The following is a 16,572-nucleotide window of genomic DNA, read 5'->3' on the forward strand; positions in this document are numbered from 1 at the left end:
TTTCAGTTAATAATTAGTACCTATCGAACAAAAATCAACCTGCTGCTACATTACTCCTCAGGATAAGCCCCTCTTATTTTTATGATACTACCGCATTCCGTATTTCTCAAGGATCTTTCTCGTCTTGTCATTGTTGAATGACTATCGTATATTTCTATCGCATATCGTATATCTTCCATTTCTCTTTTTAAGTTTTCGAGTTTAGTTAGTTGTTTAGTTAGGCTTGAAATCGTTTAAAAATGTCGGTTAGGCACAGCAACGAGAACCTAGTTTCTCTAGATGATGATGACTCAGTGACGTGCACCCTCTGCAACGCAGTAGTTTTCGAATTGGATTTAATTGAAACTGCTTGTAAACATTGCTTTCATAAGGCTTGTCTACAAAACTGGCTGCAGGATAACAACACTTGTCCAACATGCTCTCAACCATGTTCTCAGTCCCAGACGGTATCTAATCCGAATTCCGGTATGCAAAATCGAATGATGACCAGATCTAGGTCTCGTAACGCCGATAATCAGAACAATATTATCGTCTCTCAGAATGGCAACTCGAATCCCCATCAAGACAATAGGCAAACTAATGACTCAGATGTAAGCGAAGACCCTGATCAGCAAAGTCTTGCGAATCAAATGCGAGCATTTCAAAAAAGCATGTTAGAGAACCAGAGAACATTTCAAGTAACCATGACAGATACAATCACAGAAAAAATGACTCAGATGTTTAGCCAATTGAATAGGTCTACGTTTGCGGATAACAATACGCATCACGAATTTCGTAACAATTCAGGACAAGTCGATTTCCAGAACAATCAGGGTCAAAACAGTCAGCGAGTTAGGAACTCTCCGGATGTGCGAAGCGATCGCAGCGATCTTTCTCTGGATCGTCCTGACAGAATTTCAAATGTGATTTCCAACTGGCGAATCAAATTCAGTGGGTCAGCTGACGACATCGCAGTTGAGGATTTTATATACCGTGTAAACTGTCTCACTACTCAAAGCCTAAACGGAAATTTCGATTTGTTGTCGCAGTTTGCAAATTTGCTATTTGCAGGTCCTGCTCTATCTTTTTACTGGCGTGTTCATAGGTCGGTAGATGACATGAACTGGCATGTACTATGCAGACGCTTAAAGGAGAGATACTCAGATCAGAGATCAGACCGTGAAATAAAAAGTGCCATGCGTCGTCGTAAGCAGGGTTCAAACGAAAGTTTTGATGACTTTCTTGACGCAATGCTTATCATAGCTAATTCCCTCCGAGAGCCCATGCATGATAGTGAGCTAGCCAGCGAAGTGCGCCACAATCTTAAGCCAGACTTGAAACTTGAGTTACTCCATGTTGACATCCCTTCTTTGGAAGCTTTGCGTAAGGCGTGTCACCGCCACGAAGAATTTTATCGTAGCACTCGATCGAAGCCAATTCAACGCCCTAATGTAACTAAACGGTTTGTCAACACAATTCTTCACGAATACGATTCTGAAGATCAGTCCGAAGATGAAGCCGATGTCGAGGGCGAAGTCTGCGCAATTAAGCCTGCAGACAAATTCATATGTTGGAACTGTGATGGAACAGGTCACAGGTACCATGATTGTCTAAAACCTCGCCGTATTTTCTGTTACGGTTGCGGCATACCCGATGTATATAAACCAAACTGTGCAAAATGTATATCGGTATCGGAAAACTCCAAGCAGGACATTCGCAAAATGAATGTCCGCAGTTAGCCTTGGATATTCTTAGTACTCCGGATGCTGCGGCAACGGATAATTTACCTGATTTGTCTACTCCTAAACCTGATGTACCGACTACTAAAGCGTTCAATCCGTATCACCTGCGCTTGCAAGAGTATCTTAAACGAAGGCTTAAACCTTTTAGTGTCAATTCTATCTTTGCTTGCAAACGTCGTTCTACCTTGAGTATACGTAAATTTTGGATGCGCAAACGAGCTTTTAACCGTTGCATTATCTCATCAATAATCCACAAAAAGAATGACATCCGGCCTTTCACAACGGTGCAGATATTCGGCCTCGAATATTCAGCTCTCTTAGACAGTGGAGCCAACAAAAGTGTCATTGGTGGAAAGCTTGCCCAACAAATAATATCTAACAAGCTGTATAACAAATTCAAAAGCGTAGTGCGTACTGCAGACGGCCAAACACAATCCGTGGCTGGCACAATCTCCATTCCCTTGACGTACAACTCTATAGATTCAAAATTTGAATTCTTAATAGTACCCTCTATTCAACACAGCGTGATATGCGGCATGGATTTTTGGGAAACCTTTGGCATTTCCATCCAACTTTCGTTTTCTGTTAACGAAATTGAATACAAACCCGAGGACGACCCCTCACACATCTGTTTATCCAACGCACAGAAATCAAAGCTGAAAAGGGTAATCGACTTCCAGCGCACATATAACCTACGTACGAGGCCTAGATCGTTCGAAGTAGGTCAAGAGGTGACAAAACGGAACTTTGCGCTGAGCAACGCTGCCAATCATTTCAACGCAAAGCTAGCCCCAGTCAGAACAAAAGCGCGAGTTAAGGAGAAACTTGGTCAATCATTTTATGTTCTGGAAGATATGAACGGCAAAGAGCTTGGTAAATTCCATGCCAAGGACATCTGGTGATCCCTCCTGACTCCTTTTTCAGTTTTTATTGTTAGTCACAGGGACTAAAAATCAAAACTGTGGTTGTGGGAGTCAGTATTTTCGGCTAAGTTGGCATTCCTAGTTAAGACATTACCCATGGTAATTAACATAAATAGCCCAGATGCAACCCTTCAGTAGCAAGGATCTGATCCTCGTCCAAATACCAAAAATACCATTTTTATGGATTTTGGGGATTTTGTACATCCTACGTCCACTCTAGACGCCATGATTTCCTCCTCTTTGTCGCAAGCTTCTCCCGAGATCGGTTCGTTCCCTGCATAAAGTGTTACAATTATCAAACCCGTCCGCATCCATACATCCGCGTGTGAAATTCTTAGAATTCTGACCAGTACGACCGGTTATCACTCCCAATATTGGTGGTAAGAGAATTGGGGACGATATATGGAAAGAATCTAATTGAAATTCCCGGAAAACAGCAGTGACCAGACCCACGTGCAAATTCTCGGAATTGACGGAAGATTTACAGTCCTCCCTCTGCGCACAGCAAGGAGCAGGTGCCGCGTGCAGCGGTTCATTAGCGGAACTCTACGTTTCTTCAGCGCCAGGCCAGAATCGCCATTTGAGATTCTCATACCGCACACCGCGTGAAAGGAATCTTTTACCTTTGCCACACCTAGATAAATTCCATTATCGGCAAACCATAAGCGGCTGTAAGGATCGCCGTCGTCAACCCGCGTGAGGCTTTGACCTTACCAAGCCCGCACCTCGATCTACAAGTCGGATCACGTTGCAGTTCGGGCGAAAAACGCACCGGCGCCGATTCGGCGTAATTCGGGCAAGACCGCGGAAGCGGATGCCGCATCCCAATTGGAATTTGAGTTCCAATTCTGGCTTCCAGTTAATTTTGGCCGGGACTGCCAACTTGTTTTTGTATCGCTAAAGCGATTGTAGTTTAATTTTCTTATTCTAATTATTTGTACGACAAGTTTCTAATTTAATTTACGATTCCTATTTAGCCATATTAATTGCGTGTGTGCTTATGACATAGTATGACATATATACACCTAAATTAAACTATTCTACAGCGCACATCGAACGTCATCAGGCCTGCTGACTTCGTTGGAGAGTTCGTAAGTACGGCATAGCCGTAAATCATTTACATTCCTACATATATATTCATTCTTGTCTGAGCCCGCACACTTTTTGTACTAATATATACATGTAAATTTTCTTCATTCGCGTATCGATAAATATTAAATAAGAATCGTTTGCCCTTATATAATTTAACGTAATCCGCCTAAGTGCTTTTCTGTAATTTTTGAATAAGTTTGCTGCATATCGATAAAACATGTAATCAGTTTCGTAATAATTTAACGTAAACAAAATATCCATTTCTTTTCCTTTTTAATAATCTTGTACTGACACACGATCATATAGAGAGTCTTTTGGCGTAAAGAACGCTTAGTGTTAAGGTTTTAGTGTTAGGATTTGTAGTATTAAGAACCATGAACCATATTATCGTATTTGCCGTATTAAAGGAAATTTAAGATGAATTAGTTGTGATCTTTTGAGGGCACCTTAGAGGATGTAGCGCAGCGGTTGTTTTAAGGGTGGAGTCTAATGAGACTTCGCAGGTAGGGTGGGTATAGAAGGTGGCCAATAACATCTGGGCCTCCGTTTTCGATAGGTACAGTCTCTCGTCCGAATCTTAGCCGATGGGCTAAAAATCCTTATCGTTACCGTCTCTCTGTCTACTATTGTTAGTTCTGTGACACTCTTGTTTCATCTTAACACAAACCCACACCCATCTCCCTGAGCAGGCCGGTCAAAGCGTAGACAGAGGTGTTAGGGTGGACAACGCTCATAGAGTGTGTTCGTTACACATGTAAGCACGACTGCCACTTGAAAAAATAGAATTCCCCTGGTCGTTTTTCTGGACATTGCGAAATAATTTTATTAAAATCATTATAAACTATATGGAATGTTAACTTCAAACATTCTTTAAAACAGGGAAAACAACTTTTATTGAACAACACAGTTTTGATTAACTGGATTAAACTGGACTTAAAGAAAGCGAAGCGGAGTTCATCAAACTCTTTGTGATAGTATTGCATTATAACAAACAAAACTTATTTAGTTCACAAAAAATTTTCATGTTTCATGTCGATAGTTTAATTAGTTTTACTTCCGCTAATACCAATTAGTTAAGACTACCAAAATATTTATTAAATTGAATAAAATTTTAAGCACTGCAAAATGTGCCATTAAGGATACATCAATTTTTATCACTGCTACTATGGCTGACAATTTATGTTGAATTCCGAAATATCTGCAGAATAAGTTGTAAGTGTTTGGTCCTTACACTCATCTTCTCCATTCCTTCAATGGAATTTATGCCAGAACTAACAAACTGAAATAGCTCAAAGCCCAGATGAACCTGTCCAGCTCTCGCTGGCCAAAAAGGAAATTTCGCTTTCGGAAAACGCCCCAGGGCGTTTCGCCGCAGCTCCTTACTCGGACACTTCCTCTGCGCAAAATATGAAAATTAATTAAAACTTTGGCAAGACACGCACACGGTGGAAAAAGAGCGAAAACGAAACAAACAAACAAACAGACAAAGCTAAAAGACACAAGCGGAGTTGGGGAAAAAACTGGGGAAAATTATGATGACCATGATGAAGCCAAAGGTGAGGAAGTGGGCGGGGCAGGGGCGGATTCAGAACTAAGGATTCAGGAGCTTTCCATTGGGGTCAGCGCGTGCGGCAGACGTTGCTGCTATTAATCCATCCACACTCAAACACACGCACAAGGATACCAGGACAGACACAAGTTCATAACGCGAATATAAAAACGCTGCAGGATATCGCTACAACAGACAATTTCCGGGCAACTTAAACTTGAAGACGTCCCCCAGATCCTCAGCCCACGCATCCGGTTTTGTTTGCCAAGTTTCTGCCTCGCTGAACCTCAATGCTTTTGGCCAGGGCCAGGAACAGTCAGAACCAGCTCCAAGAGCAGCACCAGCCGGCTATATAGTATATGGCCAGCAGCTCCTCCTCCTGTCCGCCGCTCCCAATGGACGCCGTTGAAGTCTTGGCCGAGTTGCGTGCTCCGAAAACACAAAAAGTGGGTGGAAAAAATTAAATTATTAAAACATCACCGGATGTCCATTGAGTAAAGAAGCAGAAGGCTCAAAGGAATCTGTCGCAGCTGTTAACGAAGTTGTCCACCGGGATAGCCTCTCAAGTGGCCAAACTCGCCGGGATAATCGCTAGAGAAGTAGAACCTGCGAAAATCGCAGGCCAGGCTTAATTTCCGGCCAGTTGATTAGGATCGAACAATCGGCTAGAGATCCGGTGGGGATCCTGGCAGCGAAAATAGATAAGGTAGTTAGATGATCAAGCTTAAGTCCTGGTGAAATCACTCCTAAGGGAGGCATCATATTATTAAACACGAATTTTAAATTTTTTTTATATTTCAACCATGATTTTCGCTACTTAGATAGTATTTTAATCAATTTAATTACCAAACAAACTTTACTTTAATTATTCTGTAATTGTTCGTTAATAGACTACAATAAAGGTCATTGACATTTTATAGGTCTAAGTCAAATGCTATTTTTTACCCTCAAATATAAAATATGCTCCAAGTGGTTTACCACTTTCCCAGTTCAGGGGTTAATTTGCATAACCGATGCCAACTGTAGCATTTAAATAATTCATATGCCAATGCAACATTGATAGCCTGGCAATAATAAATACGCAAAATGGGCAAACAGCTTGAGAACAGAATAAGGAGCAACCGCAACGACTTTTCAGCGGCAACAGATTGTCCTGGCGTTCAATGCATCTTCAACGTAAATTCAGGTATGAGGTCAGATATGCCTGGCAAATATGCCAGAGCAGATATGTACGTTGGTGTGCGAATATATGCCATCCCCCAGCTCGATGGTCGCTGAGAAAATACAGATGGGACACACACTTAGCCCGGTAGCCTTTTCCCTGGGATTACGCCGTCTGCACCTGGCATCTGCACAGTGTTACAGCATTACGAAAATAAATTTTAAATTCTTTAGCTTGCATTTTTAATTTGAATTTAATTTAATTTATTTTACAGATTTTATCATATTCTTCTTTCAGCTACTATGTATTGATTTATTCGAAACTACATATAAGTCATCTTTAGATATTGGGTTTACTTCCAGAAAGATTCCAGATATTATTATTTTTCTAAGAAGACATCAAGGTTTGTAAGATATTAAGCTAATATGTATTGATCAACAGGAATTCATAGTACAGTCAAATTCTTAAAAAGGTTCTAAGTACTGTAACTTTAACTTAAATCTGTATCTATTTCCTAAATTTACATTGTCAATAGACCACTTCCACTTTAGTAAAGCTTTTATTTTAATGATTGGGATATCACTTTTATCTAATACTAATAAAACGACATGTACTAGAAATACTTTTCCTTGAAACAGAAGAATTTAGCTTCATTTTCCAACATGTTTATTGTAGATTTCTTATATTTGCAATACTCACACCTTACTTACCCAAAAAAGTATGCTACGAAAATGCAACATTCGTCGATGTTATCAACCAAAAGTGGTTTAAGCTTTGTTTGCGTAACAAACCCACCCACACAAAGGCACTTCGACCACATTCAGAAATTCTTTCCGAGCACATTTCGAAGCTATTCTTTGAAAGATGTAAACTTTATTGCGGAAGACAAGGGCCAGGACCGAAAAGAAAAGGAGAAGTCTGGCCAAGTGAACAGGTAACTATTAAATAGCCTGTCATCCCACATACGACATGGCATAGTTGTATGCATAAGCGGCTGGACAAGGGCGAATATGAGGGCGTGTGTGTGGTGTCCTTTCAGTGGGGCAGGAGTGCAATAAAGAAATGACAACAGCAGAAGAACAGTAAAAGCTCTTTGTATGCAAATGCAACTCATGTTGGATCTGGATCCACTTACAACTGCCCCTGCACCACTGCACCACTGCCCCACCTGTACTGCTCCCCTTCGATGCAGTTCTATGCTGATTTTTCCCGCCACTCGAGCACTCGAAAAGGCGAGCCAGACCACTCCAGCTGGATGACCACAGAAATTAAATGAAATCTTCTTTATGTTTGGCCAGAAGCCTACGGATAAGTGCTCTCCTGGCCCAGGACTTTGTATGTTGCTGTTGTTTATTTGTTGGTTTCCACAATTTATTGTTATTTGCTTTATGTATAGTTTCCTTCAATATTCCCGCTTAAAAGGCAATGTGGCGCGAAAAATACAATGAAATATAAGCAAAGTTTGGCTCAGAACAAAAAGTTTACGACGGCTTAAACAGTGGTGGAATAGAAAGCTGCTTTAACAGGGGTATGCATTTTAAAGTGAGTGGATTCGTTTTCCGCTAGCTTGCTTTGGAAATAAAATATAATATTCTTTTCTAATAAACTTAGGGACAACATAGAGATTTATTAATACAAATATTTTTGATCAACATTGCTTACTTCCCCATTACGGTGATCATATTCTAGCCATAATGAAGATATATATTTTAATATTAACTTAAGCCTTTTACTAAACAGGATAAAACCCGTATAGATTAATTTGGTACTCGCATGGTAAATTTATTTAGTATCATTACCAATGATACACCAATGAAAATTTGGTGTATCTTTGATTTCCAATCTGAGCGCTTAAACTCTTAGCTTAATAACTCTGTGTAAGAGCGAAACAGCAATTTCCGAAACTTCCCCAAGCTGAGAATGAGCTTTAAAAGCAAGATGGGGAGCCTGTTAAAGTGATTAACCCCTTATTTGGATAGAATTTATACTGAATTTCATAAAAGCGAATCATATCTCGATAACCACAACCGGAAACGGAAAACAGGATATAGAGAGGGGTCGAAACTGGCCTTAAGGATATCTCGGCAGTCTTAAGAAGCATTCCAACCGTTCCACCTGCTTTTGGTAACACGGACCTGGACACTCACATAACCACACACGCGTTAGCCGCGTCCTGGCACTTGGCTGCTCTTCATGGCTGATTTATGCGCTGCGAGTGCAGCGGCAGCCGAAAGTGCTGCTTGCTTCGAGGTTCGAGGATGCTCTCTAAAGTGGCTGGCCACGCCCCTTTTTCGGGGGCCGGTACCCCAGCCTAAGTGGTTTATACTCGGCGAGATTTTAGCCGAAATACCTATAAATTTTAACTCGTTCGTTGTCTAAGTGGGCAAATACAAGTTGCCGCATTCTCATTCCCATCCGCATCTGCAGCCACATCCACATCCACATCGACATTCGGCATTTTTGCCAACATCCTTCTTCTCCGCCTTGTGCTACAACTTGCAGCACTTGTGAAAAGTTTGCGAAATTGTTGTCTAAAAAGTTTCTCCTGCGGTTTCATGTTTTTTTTTTGGGTTGCGTTAAGCTTAACGCACAAATTATTTGCCCAAGTTGGCCTTGCTGCACTTTTGGCCAAGGGAAATAGCGAAGAAAAGAAAATGTTAAAGGCCCAAGGTGTGCTAAAATATTTAGAGCCAAGCCAACTTAAAAACAAACCTTTCAAATGAATTGGGAATTGTGTTTAACCAAAAAGGCAGATTTAATTTATGCGCCATCAAAAAGGGAATCTGCTGTCCCGGGTCCTTCAACCACTGCGGTCGAGGACTTAAAAGGAGGACTGGAAAAAAATCTGGCCACATAATCCCTTGTAATTATGCCCAAATCGCTTAATTTTGCAAATCCACCGCGATAATTAACTAAAAGTGTCATTAAGTTTTAAGCAGAAGTAAGCAACAACGTGCGACTCGAGTTGGGACTCGAACTCTGAGGAGAAAGGACTCGATGACGATGGCAATGGAGTTGGGGCTGGTGATGACGATGGCGACTTTGTCAACAATAACAAGCGGCGTAATTACGATGGGTCCAAGACTGGACCCAAAGCCGCCACAAAAACAAAAGCAAGCGACAGAGAGCGAAAGAGAAATTAAGCAAAACATAAAGAGGATGCGACCAAAGCCTCGAACAATGGCAAATGGCGACTGGCGACAAGGACGCCCCAAAAGGGACACCTAAGAAGGTTAGAGGGATGCGGTTCGACCAGGGGATACCTGGTAATTTGGGTGGCCTCTCACACACTTCTTGTTTTTTAAAATGGCGCCTGTATAATAAATCAAAAATTTTAAATAGTCGATATTGTAAGTAATGAACAGAAGAACATTGAAAAAGGCCTCCACGGATTCCGGTATTCCTATCAAAATAAGTGTGTAGTTCCTTATCGATTTCTGTAGTGAAAATAAGCTGGGTCAAGTATCACCTTTTCAAACATTTTAAAAATATGATCATAATTGTTCTTATTAGGTAGAAGTTTTCTATTGGTGATTAAAAAGATTCGTACAGTCTGGGCTTCGATTCTAGTTACTTATATAAGAGCATCTATCTTAAGTACTCAAAAATCCAATTTCTGTCAAATCCTGTAGTAGAGCTTTTATAAAAATAAATAAATAAATGTACTTGGACACACTAATCTAGCAATGCTATACGTATCATAATTTGCAGAATGTGGAATAAAATGCCAGATATTTTCAAAATATATCACTAACAAATACAGATGCTCTATAACTAATCACATTTTTTATGTTAATTGTTTAACGATTTCCCCTTTCCCCAGGACCCCAAATTGCATTTAATTTATTCCTTTGACTTGCATCACATTAGTACACCCTTTAGTGAGACACCTACCCTGTAAAAAGAGAGGGCGGGTCGGACCGACTTACACTAAACATCCATTTGGGTATTAGCCGGCGAGGCGGAAGCCGCACAAAGCGTGCCACCATTTGCGCCCAGCTGGGATACACAGTCGCGTATCCGCAGGATGCAGGACTCGCAGGACCCGACGGACTCGTTGGACTCGCAGTGCAGGCGGAGCGATGACCACGCTAAGTGCAGGTTTACACAGGCCAATGATTGTGCGCTTGGCGATTGCGTCGGCGATCCTTATTACAGACCGCGCTAATTCCCATTTGAGATTGTCGCCCCTGCTCGACGACCTCGTCTTCGCCACGTCCCTCATCCTGCGGGCTGGAAAAGCGCATCGGAAAAGTGTGGGTGTGGGCGGAGGGTTGGGAGATGAGGGACCGTTCCATTCCCAAGAGCCAAGTGAAACAACAGCGGAAGCTGAGAACAGCTAAACACGGAAGCAAAGTGAGTTGGTGAAAAAATAGGTGGAATTGCCGTCTTTGTTTGTCGTCCTGCCGGATTTCTCCAGCGGGTGTGGAAAGAGTGAGGAACGGCGGATACAAACATGGGAAGCAATCAACTGAATTTTACAGTGCATTGGAAGACACACTACCCGAGGCACGTATCATTGACCCAGAGCATGGCACAGGATAATAAATAAAGTCAACAGATGTTTGCCACGGGGAAAGGTGACAGGGAAAACAGTAAGGGTATCTGGAGAGAATTGAAACTGCTTAAAAAGCCAATTGATTTTAAAAAATATATCTGGTTTTAATTTATACTTATGTCTTTGAAAATATAAAAAACTAATATTTAATTGGCATATTCAGCAGAACTTCTTTGCATAGGTATTAGTTATTTAAAAAAATCGTATTATGGCAATGGATATATTCCATAGTTATAACAAATGGTCTTAAACCTTTATTATTATTCAAAAATTAACCCATTTCGATGGTCTTTGTCCGGATCCATGAAGTAAAACACGGACTCCGTTGCTTAGTTCCAAATATATTTCAAGTCCGATTCGGATTTATATAATTCAGTTATTATATGCATTGTTTGTCATACTGTCGTGCAGTAAATAACTTAATAAAACCCAAGTGTTTCAAAACATATAAAAGCTAACATTCATTCAATCTTACCAAACAGCTACAGATTATTACCCCTGGAAAGTAAAATATAGCGTATGTAATGGTTGCGTTGCTGGAAATATAAAACTCCCATTTAGTGAAACATTTACGATTTTCCCTCTCTGAAGGCCCAGCTTGCTCCATTGCCATGGATACTTTGCAGCACTTTCGGGACAGCTTAGGGAAGCCATTAAACTTACTTAAAGCATTTTGAAAAGCTAACAAACGTCAACGTCAGTCGCAGCCCTCGGAGCTGCAAGACCAAATCCAAGAATCCCAGTCCGAGTCGGAGCTGTCTGGGCGGGGCGAAAGTGGCAGTGCAGTGCAGAGCAGAAGGACTGTAAATAAGTAACAAGGATATCCAATTATTCCTTCACCACAGCCCACTGGCTGGCAAAGTGGCTGGAGCGGAGAGCAGAGGACTTCGAGCCAGGCTACGTACATAAGTATATAAATGCCCGGGCCTTCAACGAAGAGCAACGATTAAAATGCTAGGGTCCTGGCCCAAAGGCTTTCATAAATTTGCACATAATAAAACCAAATCTTTGCCTAAACTTGGCCTATTAATGTTGGTACACCACACGCACACACACGCATCCCCACAACACACACACACATGTGGGCTTACTCTGCGATAGACAGAAAAAGGACACTGACACAGACAGACGAAGTTTATATTCAATTCCCAGGCCAAAATGCGAAAATGCCTAGAAATCCATTTACGTAAATTCTCTATTTAGCATGCATTCGAGGCATTTTCATTGTTTTTTATACTCTTTATTTCCTAGCCTCCAGGCTCCGGTTTTCCCCCTCTGTCATCAAATTTCAAAGCTAAGCTGTAGTTTATTTTGATGGGTTTTCGCTCTGGCACCCGACTTGCTCCTTTTGCTGACCCATTTGTGTGTCCTGCGGCACTGTCTTTGGTTACAGCCCCATCGCTTCCTTTTTTTTTGTTTTTGCAAGTCGAATATTATCGAATTTCGATTGTCTTGGGGGCCCATGAGTTTGGGCCTTAAGACCCCGAATAAAAAGAGGGGAAATATGAAATTATGCGCATTGAGTTGTTGCCCAGACCCAATACAAATATGATGCCTGTACATATAACCATATCTATGTATGTATAAATAGAGTCGCTAGTGTGGGTGCCAGCAGATTTGTTTATAGCTTTGCATAAAAACAAAACCCAAACATGGGTGCCCGAACTATTGAAGTCTGTGGTTCTGGGTACACACCGTATCAATATTAAGGAAGGTAACGAATTTCCGGAAATTTATTTTCGGGGGATTAAAGTTTTACTTGCATTTGCAAGTTGAATCCACAGCGAAGTGCTTCCTCCATTGGCTTTCGGGTCATTACTTGACTTCTTGTCCCGGAGTTTGGCAACAACTTGAAGTCAGCTTAAAACTTGGAGCCGGCTCACACACACAATTATGGATAAGTCCTCCGACTGTGTGTGCGAGTGTTTGCCACTGTAACTATGTCATTGCGGTTTCCTTAATTCATTTTGTTTGTAGGCGGCGCGACATTGTCACTGTCGTCGTCATCGTCATCGTCATCGTCATCCTCATCGTCATTGTCAGTGAAAACCGCAGTCCACTGAGTGCAGAAACACAGGCGGCGAAAGAGACGGGAACACTGTCAGCGAAAGAGAAAGCAATATAGACAGAGAACAAGGCACTTAAAAAAAATTATAGTATTCAAAAATTATTTAGAAACTTAACATGGAAGTCTTCTTTTCTTCTTCTTTTAAAAAACATAGTTTAAGCTGAACCTATTTATACTACCAAAATAAACATACTAACAGTATAAATAAACATACTAACTTAAAGTACTGTTTTAAAAAATATCGTTAGATCTGTACCTCTTTTTGATTAAATTATATACTCTTTGAAATACATTTTCTGTTAATATTTATACATTTTAGTCACTCATTTTGGCAATTTTTTGCAGTGCACAAAGTGATGAGCCAGACGAGAAGCCTTCTCCAGCTGTTGTTCTCGGCGTTGTTTTTAGTTGAATGGCAGCGCTAAGCGGATTAACGCTGTTATTTTAAGTTCAACAAACGAAACGAAACGAAGAATAAATTAATGAGTTTTCACTGTGGTCGAGCAGACGGCAAGCGGCCCACCAAATGGGTTTAACAGCAGAAAGCCAAAAGCCCAAATGCACACACAGAACCCCGGGACTTCCTACCCCTCCCGAAATGTGGGTTCGTGGACCAAGTCCCAGCCATTAAGCGCACTCACCAAAAACAGTAATCTGTTCCGTGTTGCCTTTGTTTGATATACCCTAGGCAAAGGGGCTATCATATAGGACTTCGTAAGTCGTGGAAAAACATGATTTTTAAATTGAAAAATTGTTGCAATTTTTAAAAAATTCAAAAGGGAATGTTGTTGGTGCTGTATTGTTCCGACATTTTTTGCGTAAGATCTTCATATGTATATTCTGCAAGGGTTGTTCATAGCAAACACATATTTCCCTATCGATTTTTCTTTAATTAAAGAACTTACAAAATATTTAAGAATCAAGTCAAATATTTAAAAGAATAATTTTCTTTATGGCTTAAAATTAGTTTTTTTAATTAGCAAGATTATGCCTTATCGATGGAACTCAAAATGTTGCACTTATTTTATTAAATTCAAATTGAAATCTTATAATAATGTCAAATACGTAGTCTTTATCCCAAAATATATACTGTGAAAGTTAGCAATTTTCGTGTAAGGGTAAGCAAACACCTGTTTTCCAAAATCTTAACTGACCCTCTTGTTTGCTCTTACACGTTTTTTCATGCGCAAGGGGTCACTTTCCTCGCTTTTCCTCCTTGCATTTCCTTTTGTATTTGTAATTGTTATAGTTTTCGCATCGATTGTTCAAATGTGGGTGAGTGCATGGGAATGTGCCGGACACTGAAATTGTAATTAGTTCAAAATTTATGCGGACCCACTTCCGCATTTTTCTTGTCGAGGATCACGTCCGTATACGAAGCTTTATTTTTTATGTTCGCGTTGCCGACCACGTCCTGGCAATTATTATTGGTATGTGTGGGTTCCTTTTTGTTTTCACTTTTCCATTGTTTGCTCCCTTTTTTATGAAAATTCTATGAATTTCCAATCCCAAATCGGATTATGGCATTAGCCGGGCTCTGTGCACTGAGAACCATCGTACAAAACAGCAGTTGCAAGAGCAAGGAAAGAAAATAAAACTGTTGGGGGCTGAAGGTCGAGCCGGACCATAAAAATGTGCTGGTCATGCTGTGAACAAAACAACCGCCAACAATTTAAACTTTTATCATAATGATATGCAACTAAGCCGCCAACGAAAAGATACACAGAGCCATTTAGCCCGATTCGATGTCAAGTGCACAAGAGTTGGGGTCCGCAAAACCGGGGAAAGGGGCAAAGAGTTGCAAAATTGAGCTGCGATGCAATTAAGCAGTTTCCGACAAATTGCCATCCAATATTTCTGGCCAGGACAAGGAGGTCCGCCCCCTTAAGTCGCCTCCTTCACCACCGCCGTCCTGCCAGGATGCATCCGCCAGTTCATCCGCTCCGAGCTTTGACGAGCACAGCCAAGCGGATAATGGAAAGCGCTCAAAAGTCCTCCGCCTTTGACGGCTCCTGACTCTAAGTTGCTCCGACATTTTTGTATCGCATTGCAAAATTTGCCACAAAATTGCGGGTAATTAGCCAAAGTTCTGAGCTCTGGTAATTGATTCGCCGAAGTTGTGCTGGTTAGTCAATGAAACTGATAATTAGGAGATTGAATGCAGTGATTTTAGCTTGGAGCCACTAGGAAGAAAGTTGATACTACAATGAGTTTGCCTTATTGGCAATTAGTTAAAAGGGTATTAGGATTTAGTTTAAATACTATACATTGAACACGATAAAACTAAGCTTAATATTCATGGTCATGTAATATACTTATTTATTACTATGTTGTTGTTATCGTAATAAAATCTGTGGAACTGTCTTATAAGCAAAATCGCAATATCTTTAAATGAAACTGCCTTTCCGTATAAAATATGAATACTTTTGAAAAAAATCAATAAAATAAAAATATTTTATATTTTTTTCTAAAAGTTATTTATTATAATATGTATAGAATTACAAATTTTATTTAGAAAATGTTTTATAAACGTTAAAGTAAGTATTACTTTAAAGACCACTTGTAAAAGTTACATTTACGAAAACTACTTTTTCTTCATTTTACCTTTAGAAGTGAGATGCTCCCAAGTTAATGAAGTTTTCCAAAAAAACCGAGTACAAGCACACACACTTTTTGCACCTTCATCTTTGGATACAATTGACAAACGCGTTTGCCTTTTAACCGGGTTTGTTTGTGTTTCCCTTCTCAATTTGCCACAAAGTAGTTGCCACCCGGAAGAGGAAAAGGATGGGGACACGGGGCAAAAAAGAGGCGGAGATGAAATTTACTTTAACGAACTCAAATTCCGTGAAGCTTTTGAGTTGGCCAGAAATTAACTCACTCGCTTACACTGTCCCACAGAAAGTCAATGGCAAAAGCCGGTGCAGAAATGCAGCAAAATATACTTGGCTTTGATTCCTTGGCCTCCTGTCCCCGCCCCTTGGCTTCGGTTCGTTCTCCTTGTGTTTTATCTTCCCGGCTCCTCTGTGGCATTCATTATGCCAGGACCCGCCCTCGTCCTTCGTCCTTCGTCCTGCGTCCTGCACCTAGTGGCCCCTCGATTCGCCTTCATTTATCACAGTTTGTGCGCATTTGTCGAGTCGCCTTATCCCGAGTGGGTGGCCTAACATCCGCCACCGCTTTGACAGCCCCGAGATCCCCGGGGAAAGCCCCGAGAATCCCGAGACAAAAACGAGCATTTCTCCGGGAGAGAGTGGCAGTGAGTGAGGCAAGTTGTCAAAGGGAACGCTTGGCGGAAAAATGTCTTTTAATTAGTGTTTAATTGAATTGCAAACTGGAATTTTAATCGAAAATTGCAGCGGGTCGCCTTTTCCGCCCCGTTTGGCTTCAAAGTTTGCATTGTCCACTGAGCTAAATGGTCTGTTTGCTTTGCCAACTCGGCTTGGCCATTGATAGCCCAAAAGTCACTTGTCGCCATCGCCTAAGATTGTCAACGGAC

Source organism: Drosophila subpulchrella, unplaced genomic scaffold (assembly GCF_014743375.2).
Source record: "Drosophila subpulchrella strain 33 F10 #4 breed RU33 unplaced genomic scaffold, RU_Dsub_v1.1 Primary Assembly Seq354, whole genome shotgun sequence".
Lineage (NCBI taxonomy): Eukaryota > Metazoa > Arthropoda > Insecta > Diptera > Drosophilidae > Drosophila > Drosophila subpulchrella.